General features: G+C 41.9%; 1 protein-coding gene across 4 annotated transcripts in view; it reads right to left on the bottom strand.

Annotated features, from left to right (window-relative positions):
- The window catches only part of KBTBD11 (kelch repeat and BTB domain containing 11), a 74136-nt gene that overhangs the window by 36270 nt on the left and 15076 nt on the right, over window positions 1-22790 (bottom strand). Inside the window, exons 1-2 of one of the 4 annotated variants that reach the window (XM_073589186.1) lie at window positions 7566-7829; window positions 550-769 (exon numbers count right to left, since the gene is read on the bottom strand). The exons of 1 other annotated variant lie outside the window; for it this stretch is intronic. The gene's annotated coding sequence lies outside the window, so the exon portion shown is untranslated. Of the gene's footprint in view, window positions 1-549; window positions 770-7565; window positions 7830-22790 lie in introns of those variants that run through there. 2 more of the 4 variants (XM_073589185.1, XM_073589187.1) reach the window with 2 other exon arrangements.

Below are 22790 nucleotides of genomic sequence, written 5' to 3' on the forward strand. Positions count from 1 at the left end.
GCGCCATGGATCACATTACACATTTAAACAAGTGTGAATCAGACCTTCCCTGCATGGAGATTGCCAGGCCGAACACTATAATCTATAGCTGAACTCAGAAATTGTTCCAGCTGAGTGAAGGCGAGACTTATATTTATTTCACTTAGTGATAAACTGTCTCGATAATCATTTTTATAAATGCCATTGTAAGTAGAGAGATCTCACAGCTTTCTGCTCGAGGAAACCTATTGTTATATCATAAAGTAACACACAATTGTAATTTCCCCTAATTAGCTGTTCTTAGGAATCTTTCTCAGTGTTGAGCACACACATATATAAATATATACATACATATTTAGACATGTGTGTGCTGATTAGAGATAACTGAATTTATTAAAGAGAAACTGAACTATACTAAAAATGTAAAAAAAATCAAATTCTCCAAAATAAATATTTTTTTACAATTCGCCGTTTCCAAATTGAGCAGAATATAGTCTAGCAGGCCTGCATTTTGCTGAACCTTAGAGGGTCGGCAAAAGGTTAAAAAAAAAAAAATCACCTCACGCTCACCTATCCTGCAGCCCTGGCAACCTGCCGTCTGGTCCTTCGCGCTTCTTGTTTTGGACTTCCTCTGTGACATGCATCTACTTCAGCCTGTTTGGCCATGCCCTCTCAAGGCACTATCTCGGCCTCTGGTGAAGCATGTCATAACATCGTGAAGTGACAAATTCGCTGCCAAGGCATAACGCCCAGGGAACTTCAGATACCTATTTGTTCCAGAAGTCCAGGCCTAGGATGAAGAAAGTCAAAAAATATGCTGTGACCCGACAAGAGAAAGCAAAAAGAAGAGACACAGAGGAACAAAATGTGGGCAACAGGAGGGCCGAGCAGTGAGGCATTCTTTTTATTTTTTTTTTTACCTCCTACGTTTATTATTTTCGAGGTTGTGGAGAGACCCCAGATAATAATATGGGACATTCAATTTGTATTGAATGTTCAATTACCATGAGGAATGTTCTGCTATTATAAATGCACATGGGCACACAAATTATTCAAGATCCGCTGCTGGCAGCTCCTTTTACAACTGTGGACAATGACGTCTGGGATGTGCTCAATAGAAGACAAGTCACGAGACGAAATAGTCCATGATAGCATGTTTAGGCCATGCATGCTCCTTACAGCGACACGCAACCTGATGTTGGTGCATTGAAAAATTACTCTTGGAACATTATATAGTAACGGACATACCACTGGTTCCATGACAAAATTAATGTAACACTGAGCTGTTGGTGTATCTGGAATGAAAGTAGAGGTGTCCGGCAACCCATTATTTCACCTCCTACACCATATTCACAGGAGTATGACTGGTGTGATGTTCCCTCATGAAGGCCTCTTCATGGCGTTGTCCATGTGGATTTGTCAGATTCAAAAGATAGCGCATAGTGATCCATTCAGTACTGCAAGTGAAATAAGCTGACTCATACTAAGCCTAAGTCATCAAACAGTGGTTGCACAAATCATCAGAAGGCGTTTGCATGGCATTGGACCAGACATCCAGCTACAGGTGTTCCATTAACTTCACGACACAGCTCTTAAAAGCTACCATGGTTCAGAGCAAAACAGCAATGGAGGCTGGAATGATGTCTTTCCTTTTATCGATGATTCCTGCTTTGCCTTACGTGCAATGACAGCCCGAGATTGGACTGGAGACAATGTAGGCAATGCCACGTAGAAGCCTTTGCTATGGAACGTGAAACTGTCTCATGAGTTTTTGATGTGTTTCCACACCGAGAACACATGCATTTTTTACCTGCAGATTTTCCGCAAGTCTAGGGAAAAGACTGTACAGAAAACTCAGCCTACCCGCAAAAGAAAATGACATGCTGCAGATTTGAAACACGCACTACAGATCAGTTTACGTTGAGTTAAAAAAAATGCAAAGTAGGCATTGGACATGAAATTTCTTTAAATTCCAACTTTGCTGGAACTATAAGACAATGCGTTTTTGACACAGCTAAAATATCCAGTGTCAAAAACGTAAAAAAAGCTCATCATGGGAACGTAGCCCTAAACATACTACCGTGGCCTGCAGCGTCACTGGTCTCGTCTGCCATCGATCTCATCTGGAATGTCATTGATCAGCAATTGCAAAAGAGGTTGACAGCAGCAGATCTTGATGATTTCTATTTTAAGAACATTCAGCTTGAACATTTCTCCCACAGTCATTAATAACTTCATTGATAGCATTCCAAGGTGTGTAAGCGTGTGCATTTCTGAGTGTGATGCTCATAAATTGAGATGTATGGAAGATTTTAGCATGTCTATCCATCCTGTGATTCCCATAATTCAACACATTTTCCTTACTGGTGTTTCAGTTTCAATGTTCAATTTAAGACATTCCGGCTCAATTCATTATTACATGTACGCCTGCTATTTGTCTAGTTTGTCTGATTGATTGTTTGCCCGTTATCCATTTGAATCTAATTCTTCATTTAATTTGGGCCGTTTTGTAATCTATTTTATATGTATTTGCATCCAGTATTTGGTCAGTATTTTACCTCAGTATTTGTAAGCCAAAACCAGGAGTGGGTGATAAATCCAGAAGTGGTGACGTGTTCCTACACTTTTCCTCTGATTGTTGGTGGTTCTGGCTAACAGATACTGATGTAAAATACTGACCAAATACTGAACATGTGAATGTGGCCTAACAGATTTTTCCACTTGATTCATCATTTAAGGCTTTTTGAAAAATCCTAAAATTTGCTGTAAGGCTGTGTGCCCACGTAGCGATTTTTAAGCGTTTGTGCCGCAATTTTCGGTGTGAAAACGCTGCGAAAATGTTTAAAAATCGTGTACAGAACGCCCCCCATGCATTCCTATGGCATTCCGCACATGCTGTGCTAATGCTGCACTTTTTTCCGCTGCGGAATCGCATCGCGGAAAAAAATCGCAGCATGCTCATTCTTTTGTGCAGAATCGCAAAGAATTGCCGCGATTCCGCACCCATAGGAATGCATGAGAATCGCTTACTTCCCGCATGTGGCTATGCCCACCATGCGGGAAGTTAAGCGTCTCATGTGCGATTGGTACCCACGGTGTGGAGGAGAGGAGACTGTCCTCCAGGCCCTGGGTACCATACCCCTGTAAAAAAAGAATTAAAAATAAAAAAATCAGGGTATATTTACCTTCCGCCGTCCGCGCTGCATTCCCGGGCCACAGCGTTCCCAGTAATGCCTTGCGGCAAGGTCCAGTGATGACGTGGTCTCGCGAGATCGCTATAGCAACGCGAGGCTACGTCATCACAGGTCTCGCAAGGCATTACTGGGAACGCTGTGGCCCGGGAATGAAGCGCGGGACGCCGGAAGGTAAATATACCCTGATTTTTTTTATTTTTTTTAGCATTTTAACATTCTATCTTTTACTATTGATGCCGCATAGGCAGCCTCAATAGTAAAAAGCTGGTCACACTTGTCAAACACATTTGCAGAAGTATTTCATGAACCGATATTTGCATATGAGTGGACTGTCAGGATGACCAATCATATGCATGGTATGCAGACTTTCCTTGGATTTCAACACACAGAAACCGCCCCAAAATCTTTGTCAAATCCAAAATATGTGAATGGATGATTGCATCAGTTCTTCTAGACCAGTTTTTCCCAAACTCCAATCCTAACGGCCCCCAACACATCACATTTTCAGGATTTCCTCAATATTGCACAGGTGGAATTGCGCAGTGAACCTGTGGCAGTTTCTGATGCCTTAGTAATAATTCAATCACCTGCGCAATAGGAAGGAAATACTGAAAATAAGATAACTCATCCTTCTCAGATGAATGAACTCAGCTTGCATGAAGTGTCAGCTGTAGGCCGGGGTCACACTTGCGAGAGCAATGCAAGAAACTTGCGTGAGTCTCTCGCATCAATACCCGGCACTGCCGCCGGCACTCGGGACCGGAGTCTGCGGCTGCATAGAAATACATGCATCCTTGTTTCCACAGACTGACTGTAGTACGTTTAGGATCATTTGTTCGCTTTCTTTGTGCCGATAAAAAGTAAAGGAGTTAAAGTTGTTATCCAACATACAAAATGCTTTAAAAAAAAAAATGTGTTGATGTATTAAAAAACAAAAGACAGCGCTCACCTGCATTTACACTGCCCGACTATTGTGAACAAGAGTTCTGAGAAACTAATGTTTCCTGATAATTGGCAGGATGTCGACATTTGATTATTTTTGAGCTTGCATAAAAAAAACACCATTTTCGGCAGCACATGGCCCTGTGTTAAGTGGACCTGTGCTGCCGAGAAGCATGATAGCCCATGCGCAGTGAGCCATCTATGAGTGATCATTCAGTGTGCATCGAAACGACAGCTGACCGGCAAACATGTAGCCAATTCGCCGTCGTTTTCAGCCACAGAGCGGGCAATGTAAATGAGCCCCTAGTTTTTCTCGCAGTGTTCCAGCTACCTTATGCCAAGAAATCATCATTATTGGCAGCACATCACCCCTTGTTAGTGTGCCGCTAATAACATGTTCTGCATATGGGTCATAAGGTTATGTTAGCAATCATTCTCTCCCCATCATCGCGCTGAGTGACCAGGCCAATATACAGGTGCTGAACGCCTCAAATATACTTGATCCGTGCACGTTACTGACCTGACGTTGGCCACTGTATATGGGCCATTAAACATCGCAATATACAGTTAGGTCCATATATATTTGGACAGAGACAATTTTTCTAATTTTGGTTCTAGACATTACCACAATGAATTTTAAACAAAACAATTCAGATGCAGCTGAAATTCAGACTTTTAGCTTTCATTTGAGGGTATCCACCTTAAAATTGGATGAAGGGTTTAGGAGTTTCAGCTCCTTAACATGTGCCACCCTGTTTTTAAAGGGACCAAAAGTAATTGGACAGATTAAATAATTGTAAATAAAATGTTCATTTCTAGCACTTGGTTGAAAACCCTTTGTTGGCAATGACTGCCTGAAGTCTTGAACTCATGGACATCACCAGTTGCTGTGTTTCCTCCTTTTTGATGCTATGCCAGGTCTTCACTGCGGTGGTTTTCAGTTGCTGTTTGTTTGTGGGCCTTTCTGTCTGAACTTTAGTCTTTAACAAGTGAAATGCATGCTCAATTGGGTTGAGATCAGGTGACTTTATAACACAAAACCGTTTAGCACAGCTATAAAGTGGTGGTGCAACAAGTAGGATCCTAGTCCGTAATCATATGAATATAGAAACTTGGCACACACAGTATGTATGATTTCCAGTGAAAAAAAAAATCATACCCCTGCATTTAATGAATGATTCATCAAATTGGTATTATTATCTTGGTTTTTGGGCAAAAATGCTCTTTTTTGAAATATAATCATGTATGTGCTACTAATGTCTGATATGTTACGGACATCATCTGCAACCTTCTTTGTGTCCCAGATACTCTGATTATTGTATATACTTCTGTTATTTTGATTATTTCAATTATTATTTTTTGCAGTACTGTGATGGTCAATGTGACCGAAACGTCTATACTGTATGTACTGTATATTAAAAATCATTTTTTCACTGGAAATCATACATACTGTGTGTGCCAAGTTTCTATATTCGAGATCAGGTGACTGACTTGGCCATTCAAGAATATTCCACTTCTTTGCTTTAATAAACTCCTTGGTTGCTTTGACTTTCTGTTTTGGCTCATTGTCCATCTGTAGTATGAAACGACGACAGTTTGGCTGCATTTGGCTGGATCTGAGCACACAGTATGGCTCTGAATACCTCAGAATTCATTCGGCTGCTTCTGTCCTGTGTCACATCATCAATAAACAATAGTGACCCAGTGCCACTGGCAGCCATGCATGCCCAAGCCATCACACTGCCTCCCCCGTGTTTTACAGATGATGTGGTATGCTTTAGATCATGAGCTGTACCACGCCTTCACCAAACTTTTCGCTTTCCATCATTCTGGTAGAGGCTAATCTTGGTTTCATCTGTCCAAAGAATGTTCTTCCAGAACTGTGCTGGCTTTTTTAGATGTTTTTTAGCAAAGTCCAGTCTAGCCTTTTTATTCTTGATGCTTATGAGTGGCTTGCACCATGCAGTGAACCCTCTGTATTTACTTTCATGCAGTCTTCTCTTTATGGTAGATTTGGATATTGATACGCCTACCTCCTGGAGAGTGTTGTTCACTTGGTTGGCTGTTGTGAAGGGGTTTCTCTTCACCATGGAGATTATTCTGCGATCATCCACCACTGTTGTCTTCCATGGACGCCGAGGTCTTTTTGCATTGATGAGTTCACTAGTGCTTTCTTTCTTTCTCAGGATGTACCAAACTGTAGATTTTGCCACTCCTAATGTTGTAGCAATTTCTTGGATGGGTTTTTTCTGTTTTTGCAGCTTAAGGATGGCTTGTTTCACCTGCATGGAGAGCTCCTTTGACCGCCATGTTTCCTTCACAGCAAAACCTTCCAATTGCAAGCACCACACCTCAAATCAACTCCAGGCCTTTTATCTGCTTAATTGAGAATGACATAATGAAGGGATTGCCCACACCTGTCCATGAAATAGCCTTGGAGTCAATTGTCCAATTACTTTTGGTCCCTTTAAAAACAGGGTGGCACATGTTAAGGAGCTGAAACTCCTAAACCTTTCATCCAATTTTTAATGTGGATACCCTCAAATGAAAGCTGATACTCTGAACTTCAACTGCATCTGAATTGTTCTGTTTAAAATTCATTGTGGTAATGTCTAGAACCAAAACTAGAAAAATGTTGTCTCTGTCCAAATATATATGAACCTAACTGTACTACAGATTATAACAACCTGGCACACATTCAATATACGGTGATAATAAGAGACGAGCTTTTCATCTTCTTATATAATATTTTTTTATCCCAGCTATATTAAAAAAAGATCATTACTGACATAAAGCTCTAAAAAAGTTCAGTTTCCACCCTACCTGGACCTACGCATCAATTATTTAGCGGGATCCTCAAGAATTTTAACAACGTAGTTTAAATTGTTCATTTCAATGTTCCGCGGTTTCCATGGTAACCCACCCCCTGACAGCTACCGCAAGAAGAGTCTGTGTCACTCGGTGAAGAGGCATCACATTACCATGGAAATGACTGCTTTTCATTGAAATGTGCATTTCTAGTTAATCTTCCACTACGAATTGAAAAGCATCACGGCGCCTCTCGCTCCAGCCCAGCCCTAAACTAATAAAATGCCAATACACGGGGCGATTTGCATTGTTTGACAAAATGAATACACCATCCGTATGACCTTTAGTGCAAATCCAATGGCCAATACGTGATCATCTAAAAGTCATGCTATTAGGGTATATTCACACTGCAGATCTGTGGCAGAAACCCATGCAGAAATAATCCAACTCATACATATGGAACGGATTGGATTTGGCAGAAATCTGTTCAATGTAAATGTTTGGATGTGTAAAGCCATAGATTAAAGGTAGATGAGCTAATTTATGTAACAACCGGCGGTAAACAAGGCAATGTTACGACGTTGCAGTTGCCATATGTTGTTTATTCTCTCTACATGTAAAGTATCCAAGATGTAAAATTACCTGATGTATTTCCAGACATCAGAAATGAACGTATCCTGGGCACGTGTGATATCAGGCTGAGGCCTGTCAGATCCCGTAATCTCTTCTGTATAGAAGTGGCAGAGCTCCTGTGCTATGGTAACATCCTGGCATGCCTCAGGTCTGTGTACCCAGTGCTGAGTGACTGGCGTATGCCAGAGCACAAATCAGCCTGCCTGTTACAAGAGCGCATTCAATGATGCCTGCCCAGCAGGGGAATCCATAGCAGATGAGCTGCGAAAACAACAGAATGGATGCGGAGAACAATATAGTGTTGTTCTGCATGGAGTCTGTGAAGTTCTACCCAGCACAGGATACCCTGCCCCTTCCTGTGTGCAGATGACAAAATATGGACCTGACACTAAATATCCTTCATTTATGTCCACTATAATGTATGTATCAGTATGTCCCCATGCCCACGGGACACCGTCCTTTTATGCCAATACTCACAGCACAGTGCCACAGTACACACATAATATACGAATACCCACAGCACAGTGCCACAGTACACACATAATATACGAATACCCACAGCACAGTGCCACAGTACACACATAATATGCCAATACTCACAGCACAGTGCCACAGTACACAAATAATATACCAATACTCACAGCACAGTGCCACAGTACACACATAATATACCAATACTCACAGCACAGTGCCACAGTACACACATAATATACCAATACTCACAGCACAGTGCCACAGTACACACATAATATACGAATACCCACAGCACAGTGCCACAGTACACACATAATATACGAATACCCACAGCACAGTGCCACAGTACACACATAATATACCAATACTCACAGCACAGTGCCACAGTACACACATAATATGCCAATACTCACAGCACAGTGCCACAGTACACACATAATATGCCAATACTCACAGCACAGTGCCACAGTACACACATAATATACGAATACCCACAGCACAGTGCCACAGTACACACATAATATGCCAATACTCACAGCACAGTGCCACAGTACACAAATAATATACCAATACTCACAGCACAGTGCCACAGTACACACATAATATACCAATACTCACAGCACAGTGCCACAGTACACACATAATATACCAATACTCACAGCACAGTGCCACAGTACACACATAATATACCAATACTCACAGCACAGTGCCACAGTACACACATAATATACCAATACTCACTGCACAGTGCCACAGTACACACATAATATGCCAATACTCACAGCACAGTGCCACAGTACAAACATAATATACCAATACTCACTGCACAGTGCCACAGTACACACATAATATGCCAATACTCACAGCACAGTGCCACAGTACAAACATAATATACCAATACTCACAGCACAGTGCCACAGTACACACATAATATACCAATACTCACTGCACAGTGCCACAGTACACACATAATATACCAATACTCACAGCACAGTGCCACAGTACACACATAATATACCAATACTCACAGCACAGTGCCACAGTACACACATAATATACCAATACTCACAGCACAGTGCCACAGTACACACATAATATACCAATACTCACAGCACAGTGCCACAGTACACACATAATATACCAATACTCACAGCACAGTGCCACAGTACACACATAATATGCCAATACTCACAGCACAGTGCCACAGTACACACATAATATACCAATACTCACAGCACAGTGCCACAGTACACACATAATATACCAATACTCACAGCACAGTGCCACAGTACACACATAATATACCAATACTCACAGCACAGTGCCACAGTACACACATAATATACCAATACTCACAGCACAGTGCCACAGTACACACATAATATACCAATACTCACAGCACAGTGCCACAGTACACACATAATATACCAATACTCACAGCACAGTGCCACAGTACACACATAATATACCAATACTCACAGCACAGTGCCACAGTACACACATAATATACCAATACTCACAGCACAGTGCCACAGTACACACATAATATACCAATACTCACAGCACAGTGCCACAGTACACACATAATATGCCAATACTCACAGCACAGTGCCACAGTACACACATAATATACCAATACTCACAGCACAGTGCCACAGTACACACATAATATGCCAATACTCACAGCACAGTGCCACAGTACACACATAATATACCAATACTCACAGCACAGTGCCACAGTACACACATAATATGCCAATACTCACAGCACAGTGCCACAGTACACACATAATATGCCAATACTCACAGCACAGTGCCACAGTACACACATAATATACCAATACTCACAGCACAGTGCCACAGTACACACATAATATACGAATACCCACAGCACAGTGCCACAGTACACACATAATATACCAATACTCACAGCACAGTGCCACAGTACACACATAATATGCCAATACTCACAGCACAGTGCCACAGTACACACATAATATGCCAATACTCACAGCACAGTGCCACAGTACACACATAATATACGAATACCCACAGCACAGTGCCACAGTACACACATAATATACGAATACCCACAGCACAGTGCCACAGTACACACATAATATACGAATACCCACAGCACAGTGCCACAGTACACACATAATATGCCAATACTCACAGCACAGTGCCACAGTACACACATAATATACGAATACCCACAGCACAGTGCCACAGTACACACATAATATGCCAATACTCACAGCACAGTGCCACAGTACACAAATAATATACCAATACTCACAGCACAGTGCCACAGTACACACATAATATACCAATACTCACAGCACAGTGCCACAGTACACACATAATATACCAATACTCACAGCACAGTGCCACAGTACACACATAATATACCAATACTCACAGCACAGTGCCACAGTACACACATAATATACCAATACTCACTGCACAGTGCCACAGTACACACATAATATGCCAATACTCACAGCACAGTGCCACAGTACAAACATAATATACCAATACTCACTGCACAGTGCCACAGTACACACATAATATGCCAATACTCACAGCACAGTGCCACAGTACAAACATAATATACCAATACTCACAGCACAGTGCCACAGTACACACATAATATACCAATACTCACTGCACAGTGCCACAGTACACACATAATATACCAATACTCACAGCACAGTGCCACAGTACACACATAATATACCAATACTCACAGCACAGTGCCACAGTACACACATAATATACCAATACTCACAGCACAGTGCCACAGTACACACATAATATACCAATACTCACAGCACAGTGCCACAGTACACACATAATATACCAATACTCACAGCACAGTGCCACAGTACACACATAATATGCCAATACTCACAGCACAGTGCCACAGTACACACATAATATACCAATACTCACAGCACAGTGCCACAGTACACACATAATATACCAATACTCACAGCACAGTGCCACAGTACACACATAATATACCAATACTCACAGCACAGTGCCACAGTACACACATAATATACCAATACTCACAGCACAGTGCCACAGTACACACATAATATACCAATACTCACAGCACAGTGCCACAGTACACACATAATATACCAATACTCACAGCACAGTGCCACAGTACACACATAATATACCAATACTCACAGCACAGTGCCACAGTACACACATAATATACCAATACTCACAGCACAGTGCCACAGTACACACATAATATACCAATACTCACAGCACAGTGCCACAGTACACACATAATATGCCAATACTCACAGCACAGTGCCACAGTACACACATAATATACCAATACTCACAGCACAGTGCCACAGTACACACATAATATGCCAATACTCACAGCACAGTGCCACAGTACACACATAATATACCAATACTCACAGCACAGTGCCACAGTACACACATAATATGCCAATACTCACAGCACAGTGCCACAGTACACACATAATATGCCAATACTCACAGCACAGTGCCACAGTACACACATAATATACCAATACTCACAGCACAGTGCCACAGTACACACATAATATACCAATACTCACAGCACAGTGCCACAGTACACACATAATATACCAATACTCACAGCACAGTGCCACAGTACACACATAATATACCAATACTCACAGCACAGTGCCACAGTACACACATAATATACCAATACCCACTGCACAGTACCACAGTACACACATAATATACCAATACTCACAGCACAGTGCCACAGTACACACATAATATACCAATACTCACAGCACAGTGCCACAGTACACACATAATATACTAATACTCACAGCACAGTGCCACAGTACACACATAATATACCAATACTCACAGCACAGTGCCACAGTACACACATAATATACCAATACTCACAGCACAGTGCCACAGTACACACATAATATACCAATACTCACAGCACAGTGCCACAGTACACACATAATATGCCAATACTCACTGCACAGTGCCACAGTACACACATAATATACCAATACTCACAGCACAGTGCCACAGTACACACATAATATACCAATACTCACAGCACAGTGCCACAGTACACACATAACATGCCAATACTCACAGCACAGTGCCACAGTACACACATAATATGCCAATACTCACAGCACAGTGCCACAGTACACACATAATATACCAATACTCACTGTACAGTGCCACAGTACACACATAATATACCAATACTCACAGCACAGTGCCACAGTACACACATAATATACCAATACTCACTGTACAGTGCCACAGTACACACATAATATACCAATACTCACTGTACAGTGCCACAGTACACACATAATATACCAATACTCACAGCACAGTGCCACAGTACACACATAATATACCAATACTCACAGCACAGTGCCACAGTACACACATAATATACCAATACTCACAGCACAGTGCCACAGTACACACATAATATACCAATACTCACAGCACAGTGCCACAGTACACACATAATATGCCAATACTCACTGCACAGTGCCACAGTACACACATAATATACCAATACTCACAGCACAGTGCCACAGTACACACATAATATACCAATACTCACAGCACAGTGCCACAGTACACACATAATATACCAATACTCACAGCACAGTGCCACAGTACACACATAATATACCAATACTCACAGCACAGTGCCACAGTACACACATAATATACCAATACTCACAGCACAGTGCCACAGTACACACATAATATACCAATACTCACAGCACAGTGCCACAGTACACACATAATATACCAATACTCACAGCACAGTGCCACAGTACACACATAATATACCAATACTCACAGCACAGTGCCACAGTACACACATAATATACCAATACTCACAGCACAGTGCCACAGTACACACATAATATGCCAATACTCACAGCACAGTGCCACAGTACACACATAATATACCAATACTCACAGCACAGTGCCACAGTACACACATAATATACCAATACTCACTGTACAGTGCCACAGTACACACATAATATACCAATACTCACAGCACAGTGCCACAGTACACACATAATATACCAATACTCACTGTACAGTGCCACAGTACACACATAATATACCAATACTCACAGCACAGTGCCACAGTACACACATAATATACCAATACTCACAGCACAGTGCCACAGTACACACATAATATACCAATACTCACAGCACAGTGCCACAGTACACACATAATATACCAATACTCACAGCACAGTGCCACAGTACACACATAATATGCCAATACTCACTGCACAGTGCCACAGTACACACATAATATACCAATACTCACTGCACAGTGCCACAGTACACACATAATATACCAATACTCACAGCACAGTGCCACAGTACACACATAATATACCAATACTCACAGCACAGTGCCACAGTACACACATAATATACCAATACTCACAGCACAGTGCCACAGTACACACATAATATACCAATACTCACAGCACAGTGCCACAGTACACACATAATATGCGAATACTCACAGCACAGTGCCACAGTACACACATAATATACCAATACTCACAGCACAGTGCCACAGTACACACATAATATACCAATACTCACAGCACAGTGCCACAGTACACACATAATATGCCAATACTCACAGCACAGTGCCACAGTACACACATAATATACCAATACTCACAGCACAGTGCCACAGTACACACATAATATACCAATACTCACAGCACAGTGCCACAGTACACACATAATATACCAATACCCACTGCACAGTGCCACAGTACACACATAATATACCAATACTCACAGCACAGTGCCACAGTACACACATAATATACCAATACTCACAGCACAGTGCCACAGTACACACATAATATACCAATACTCACAGCACAGTGCCACAGTACACACATAATATACCAATACTCACAGCACAGTGCCACAGTACACACATAATATGCCAATACTCACTGCACAGTGCCACAGTACACACATAATATGCCAATACTCACAGCACAGTGCCACAGTACACACATAATATACCAATACTCACAGCACAGTGCCACAGTACACACATAATATACCAATACTCACAGCACAGTGCCACAGTACACACATAATATACCAATACTCACAGCACAGTGCCACAGTACACACATAATATGCCAATACTCATAGCACAGTGCCACAGTACACACATAATATACCAATACTCACAGCACAGTGCCACAGTACACACATAATATACCAATACTCACAGCACAGTGCCACAGTACACACATAATATGCCAATACTCACAGCACAGTGCCACAGTACACACATAATATACCAATACTCACTGCACAGTGCCACAGTACACACATAATATACCAATACTCACAGCACAGTGCCACAGTACACACATAATATACCAATACTCACAGCACAGTGCCACAGTACACACATAATATGCCAATACTCACAGCACAGTGCCACAGTACGCACATAATATACCAATACTCACAGCACAGTGCCACAGTACACACATAATATACGAATACTCACAGCACAGTGCCACAGTACACACATAATATGCCAATACTCACTGCACAGTGCCACAGTACACACATAATATGCCAATACTCACAGCACAGTGCCACAGTACACACATAATATACCAATACTCACAGCACAGTGCCACAGTACACACATAATATACCAATACTCACTGCACAGTGCCACAGTACACACATAATATGCCAATACTCACTGCACAGTGCCACAGTACACACATAATATGCCAATACTCACTGCACAGTGCCACAGTACACACATAATATACCAATACTCACAGCACAGTGCCACAGTACACACATAATATACCAATACTCACAGCACAGTGCCACAGTACACACATAATATACCAATACTCACTGCACAGTGCCACAGTACACACATAATATACCAATACTCACAGCACAGTGCCACAGTACACACATAATATACCAATACTCACTGCACAGTACACACATAATAAACCAATACTCACAGCACAGTGCCACAGTACACACATAATATACCAATACTCACTGCACAGTGCCACAGTACACACATAATATGCCAATACTCACAGCACAGTGCCACAGTACACACATAATATACCAATGCTCACAGCACAGTGCCACAGTACACACATAATATACCAATACTCACAGCACAGTGCCACAGTACACACATAATATACCAATACTCACAGCACAGTGCCACAGTACACACATAATATACGAATACTCTTAGCACAGTGCCACAGTACACACATAATATACCAATACTCACAGAACAGTGCCACAGTACACACATAATATACCAATACTCACAGCACAGTGCCAAAGTACACACATAATATACGAATACTCTCAGCACAGTGCCACAGTACACACAATATACCAATACTCACAGCACAGTGCCACAGTACACACATAATATGCCAATACTCACTGCACAGTGCCACAGTACACACATAATATACCAATACTCACAGCACAGTGCCACAGTACACACATAATATACGAATACTCACAGCACAGTGCCACAGTACACACATAATATACCAATACTCACAGCACAGTGCCACAGTACACACATAATATACGAATACTCTCAGCACAGTGCCACAGTACACACATAATATACCACTACTCACAGCACAGTGCCACAGTACACACATAATATACCAATACTCACAGCACAGTGCCACAGTACACACATAATATACCAATACTCACAGCACAGTGCCACAGTACACACATAATATACCAATACTCACAGCACAGTGCCACAGTACACACATATGCCAATACCCACAGCACAGTGCCACAGTACACACATAATATACCAATACTCTCAGCACAGTGCCACAGTACACACATAATATACGAATACTCTCAGCACAGTGCCACAGTACACACATAATATGCCAATACTCACAGCACAGTGCCACAGTACACACATAATATACCAATACTCACTGCACAGTGCCACAGTACACACATAATATACCAATACTCACAGCACAGTGCCAAAGTACACACATAATATACCAATACTCACTGGACAGTGCCACAGTACACACATAATATACCAATACTCACAGCACAGTGCCACAGTACACACGTAATATACCAATACTCACAGCACAGTGCCACAGTACACACATAATATACCAATACTCACTGCACAGTGCCACAGTACACACATAATATACCAATACTCACAGCACAGTGCCACAGTACACACATAATATGCCAATACTCACTGCACAGTGCCACAGTACACACATAATATACCAATACTCACAGCACAGTGCCACAGTACACACATAATATACCAATACCCACAGCACAGTGCCACAGTACACACATAATATACCAATACTCACAGCACAGTGCCACAGTACACACATAATATACCAATACTCACAGCACAGTGCCACAGTACACACGTAATATACCAATACTCACAGCACAGTGCCACAGTACACACATAATATACCAATACTCACTGCACAGTGCCACAGTACACACATAATATGCCAATACTCACTGCACAGTGCCACAGTACACACATAATATACCAATACTCACAGCACAGTGCCACAGTACACACATAATATACCAATACCCACAGCACAGTGCCACAGTACACACATAATATGCCAATACTCACAGCACAGTGCCACAGTACACACATAATATACCAATACTCACAGCACAGTGCCACAGTACACACATAATATACCAATACTCACAGCACAGTGCCACGGTACACATATAATATGCCAATACTCACTGCACAGTGCCACAGTACACACATAATATACGAATACTCTCAGCACAGTGCCACAGTACACACATAATATACCAATACTCACAGCACAGTGCCACAGTACACACATAATATACCAATACTCACAGCACAGTGCCACAGTACACACATAATATGCCAATACTCACTGCACAGTGCCACAGTACACACATAATATGCCAATACTCACTGCACAGTGCCACAGTACACACATAATATGCCAATACTCACAGCACAGTGCCACATTATACATTTAATCTACCAATGATCAAAACACAGTGCCACATGTGTACATGTAATATGCCAATCCTCACTGCACAGTGCCACATGTGTACATGTTATAATATGCCAATGCTCACAACACACTGCCACATTATACATGTATTATACCAATGCTCACAGCACAGTGCCACATTATAAATGTAATATGCCAATACTCACAGCACAGTGCCACAGTACACACATAATATGCCAATGCTCACAGCACAGTGCCACAGTACACACATAATATGCCAATACTCACAGCACAGTGCCACAGTACACACATAATATGCCAATACTCACAGCACAGTGCCACATTATAGATTTAATCTACCAATGATCAAAACACAGTGCCACATGTGTACATGTAATATGCCAATGCTCACAACACAGTGCCACAGTACACACGTAATCTACCAATGCTCACTGCACAGTGCCACAGTACACACATAATATACCAATACCCACAGCACAGTGCCACAGTACACACATAATATACCAATACTCACAGCACAGTGCCACAGTACACACATAATATGCCAATACTCACAGCACAGTGCCACAGTACACACATAATATACCAATACTCACAGCACAGTGCCACAGTACACACATAATATGCCAATACTCACTGCACAGTGCCACAGTACACACATAATATGCCAATACTCACTGCACAGTGCCACAGTACACACATAATATGCCAATACTCACTGCACAGTGCCACAGTACACACATAATATGCCAATACTCACAGCACAGTGCCACAGTACACACATAATATGCCAATACTCACTGCACAGTGCCACAGTACACACATAATATGCCAATACTCACTGCACAGTGCCACAGTACACACATAATATGCCAATACTCACTGCACAGTGCCACAGTACACACATAATATGCCAATACTCACAGCACAGTGCCACAGTACACACATAATATACCAATACTCACTGCACAGTGCCACAGTACACACATAATATACCAATACTCACAGCACAGTGCCACAGTACACACATAATATACCAATGCTCACTGCACAGTGCCACAGTACACACATAATATACCAATACCCACAGCACAGTGCCACAGTACACACATAATATACCAATACTCACAGCACAGTGCCACAGTACACACATAATATACCAATACTCACAGCACAGTGCCACAGTACACACATAATATGCCAATACTCACAGCACAGTGCCACAGTACACACATAATATGCCAATACTCACTGCACAGTGCCACAGTACACACATAATATACCAATACTCACTGCACAGTGCCACAGTACACACATAATATACCAATACTCACAGCACAGTGCCACAGTACACACATAATATACCAATGCTCACTGCACAGTGCCACAGTACACACATAATATACCAATACCCACAGCACAGTGCCACAGTACACACATAATATACCAATACTCACAGCACAGTGCCACAGTACACACATAATATACCAATACTCACAGCACAGTGCCACAGTACACACATAATATGCCAATACTCACAGCACAGTGCCACAGTACACACATAATATACCAATACTCACAGCACAGTGCCACAGTACACACACAATATGCCAATACTCACAGCACAGTGCCACAGTACACACATAATATACCAATACCCACAGCACAGTGCCACAGTACACACATAATATACCAATACTCACAGCACAGTGCCACAGTACACACATAATATACCAATACTCACAGCACAGTGCCACAGTACACACATAATATGCCAATACTCACAGCACAGTGCCACAGTACACACATAATATGCCAATACTCACAGCACAGTGCCACAGTACACACATATGCCAATACTCACAGCACAGTGCCACAGTACACACATAATATGCCAATACTCACTGCACAGTGCCACAGTACACACATAATATACCAATACTCACAGCACAGTGCCACAGTACACACATAATATGCCAATACTCACAGCACAGTGCCACAGTACACACATATGCCAATACTCACAGCACAGTGCCACAGTACACACATAATATACCAATACTCACAGCACAGTGCCACAGTACACACATAATATGCCAATACTCACAGCACAGTGCCACAGTACACACATAATATGCCAATACTCACAGCACAGTGCCACAGTACACACATAATATACCAATACTCACAGTACAGTGCCACAGTACACACATAATATGCCAATACTCACTGCACAGTGCCACAGTACACACATAATATACCAATACTCACAGCACAGTGCCACAGTACACACATAATATGCCAATACTCACAGCACAGTGCCACAGTACACACATAATATACCAATACTCACAGCACAGTGCCACAGTACACACATAATATGCCAATACTCACAGCACAGTGCCACAGTACACACATAATATGCCAATACTCACTGTACAGTGCCACATTATACATGTAATATGCCAATACTCACAGCACAGTGCCACAGTACACACATAATATACCAAAACCCACAGCACAGTGCCACAGTACACACATAATATACCAATACTCACAGCACAGTGCCACAGTACACACATAATATACCAATACTCACAGCACAGTGCCAAAGTACACACATAATATGCCAATACTCACTGCACAGTGCCACAGTACACACATAATATGCCAATACTCACTGCACAGTGCCACAGTACACACATAATATGCCAATACTCACTGCACAGTGCCACAGTACACACATAATATGCCAATACTCACAGCACAGTGCCACAGTACACACATAATATACCAATACTCACTGCACAGTGCCACAGTACACACATAATATGCCAATACTCACAGCACAGTGCCACAGTACACACATAATATGCCAATACTCACAGCACAGTGCCACAGTACACACATAATCTACCAATGCTCACAGCACAGTGCCACAGTACACACATAATATACCAATACTCACAGCACAGTGCCACAGTACACACATAATATGCCAATACTCACAGCACAGTGCCACAGTACACACATAATATGCCAATACTCACAGCACAGTGCCACAGTACACACATAATATGCCAATACTCACAGCACAGTGCCACAGTACACACATAATATACCAATACTCACAGCACAGTGCCACAGTACACACATAATATGCCAATACTCACTGCACAGTGCCACAGTACACACATAATATGCCAATACTCACAGCACAGTGCCACAGTACACACATAATCTACCAATGCTCACAGCACAGTGCCACAGTACACACATAATATACCAATACTCACAGCACAGTGCCACAGTACACACATAATATGCCAATACTCACAGCACAGTGCCACAGTACACACATAATATACCAATACCCACAGCACAGTGCCACAGTACACACATAATATGCCAATACTCACAGCACAGTGCCACAGTACACACATAATATACCAATACTCACAGAACAGTGCCACAGTACACACATAATATACCAATACTCACAGCACAGTGCCAAAGTACACACATAATATACGAATACTCTCAGCACAGTGCCACAGTACACACAATATACCAATACTCACAGCACAGTGCCACAGTACACACATAATATGCCAATACTCACTGCACAGTGCCACAGTACACACATAATATACCAATACTCACAGCACAGTGCCACAGTACACACATAATATACCAATACTCACAGCACAGTGCCACAGTACACACATAATATACCAATACTCACAGCACAGTGCCACAGTACACACATAATATACGAATACTCTCAGCACAGTGCCACAGTACACACATAATATACCAATACTCACAGCACAGTGCCACAGTACACACATAATATACCAATACTCACAGCACAGTGCCACAGTACACACATAATATACCAATACTCACAGCACAGTGCCACAGTACACACATAATATACCAATACTCACAGCACAGTGCCACAGTACACACATATGCCAATACCCACAGCACAGTGCCACAGTACACACATAATATACCAATACTCTCAGCACAGTGCCACAGTACACACATAATATACGAATACTCTCAGCACAGTGCCACAGTACACACATAATATACCAATACTCACAGCACAGTGCCACAGTACACACATAATATACCAATACTCACTGCACAGTGCCACAGTACACACATAATATACCAATACTCACAGCACAGTGCCACAGTACACACATAATATACCAATACTCACTGGACAGTGCCACAGTACACACATAATATACCAATACTCACAGCACAGTGCCACAGTACACACGTAATATACCAATACTCACAGCACAGTGCCACAGTACACACATAATATACCAATACTCACTGCACAGTGCCACAGTACACACATAATATACCAATACTCACAGCACAGTGCCACAGTACACACATAATATGCCAATACTCACTGCACAGTGCCACAGTACACACATAATATACCAATACTCACAGCACAGTGCCACAGTACACACATAATATACCAATACCCACAGCACAGTGCCACAGTACACACATAATATACCAATACTCACAGCACAGTGCCACAGTACACACATAATATACCAATACTCACAGCACAGTGCCACAGTACACACGTAATATACCAATACTCACAGCACAGTGCCACAGTACACACATAATATACCAATACTCACTGCACAGTGCCACAGTACACACATAATATACCAATACTCACAGCACAGTGCCACAGTACACACATAATATACCAATACCCACAGCACAGTGCCACAGTACACACATAATATGCCAATACTCACTGCACAGTGCCACAGTACACACATAATATACCAATACTCACAGCACAGTGCCACAGTACACACATAATATACCAATACCCACAGCACAGTGCCACAGTACACACATAATATGCCAATACTCACAGCACAGTGCCACAGTACACACATAATATACCAATACTCACAGCACAGTGCCACAGTACACACATAATATACCAATACTCACAGCACAGTGCCACGGTACACATATAATATGCCAATACTCACTGCACAGTGCCACAGTACACACATAATATACGAATACTCTCAGCACACTGCCACAGTACACACATAATATACCAATACTCACAGCACAGTGCCACAGTACACACATAATATACCAATACTCACAGCACAGTGCCACAGTACACACATAATATGCCAATACTCACTGCACAGTGCCACAGTACACACATAATATGCCAATACTCACTGCACAGTGCCACAGTACACACATAATATGCCAATACTCACAGCACAGTGCCACATTATACATTTAATCTACCAATGATCAAAACACAGTGCCACATGTGTACATGTAATATGCCAATCCTCACTGCACAGTGCCACATGTGTACATGTTATAATATGCCAATGCTCACAACACACTGCCACATTATACATGTATTATACCAATGCTCACAGCACAGTGCCACATTATAAATGTAATATGCCAATACTCACAGCACAGTGCCACAGTACACACATAATATGCCAATGCTCACAGCACAGTGCCACAGTACACACATAATATGCCAATACTCACAGCACAGTGC

This window comes from Dendrobates tinctorius, unplaced genomic scaffold (assembly GCF_039654945.1).
Source record: "Dendrobates tinctorius isolate UK_male_01 unplaced genomic scaffold, ASM3965494v1 ptg000107l, whole genome shotgun sequence".
Taxonomy (NCBI): domain Eukaryota; kingdom Metazoa; phylum Chordata; class Amphibia; order Anura; family Dendrobatidae; genus Dendrobates; species Dendrobates tinctorius.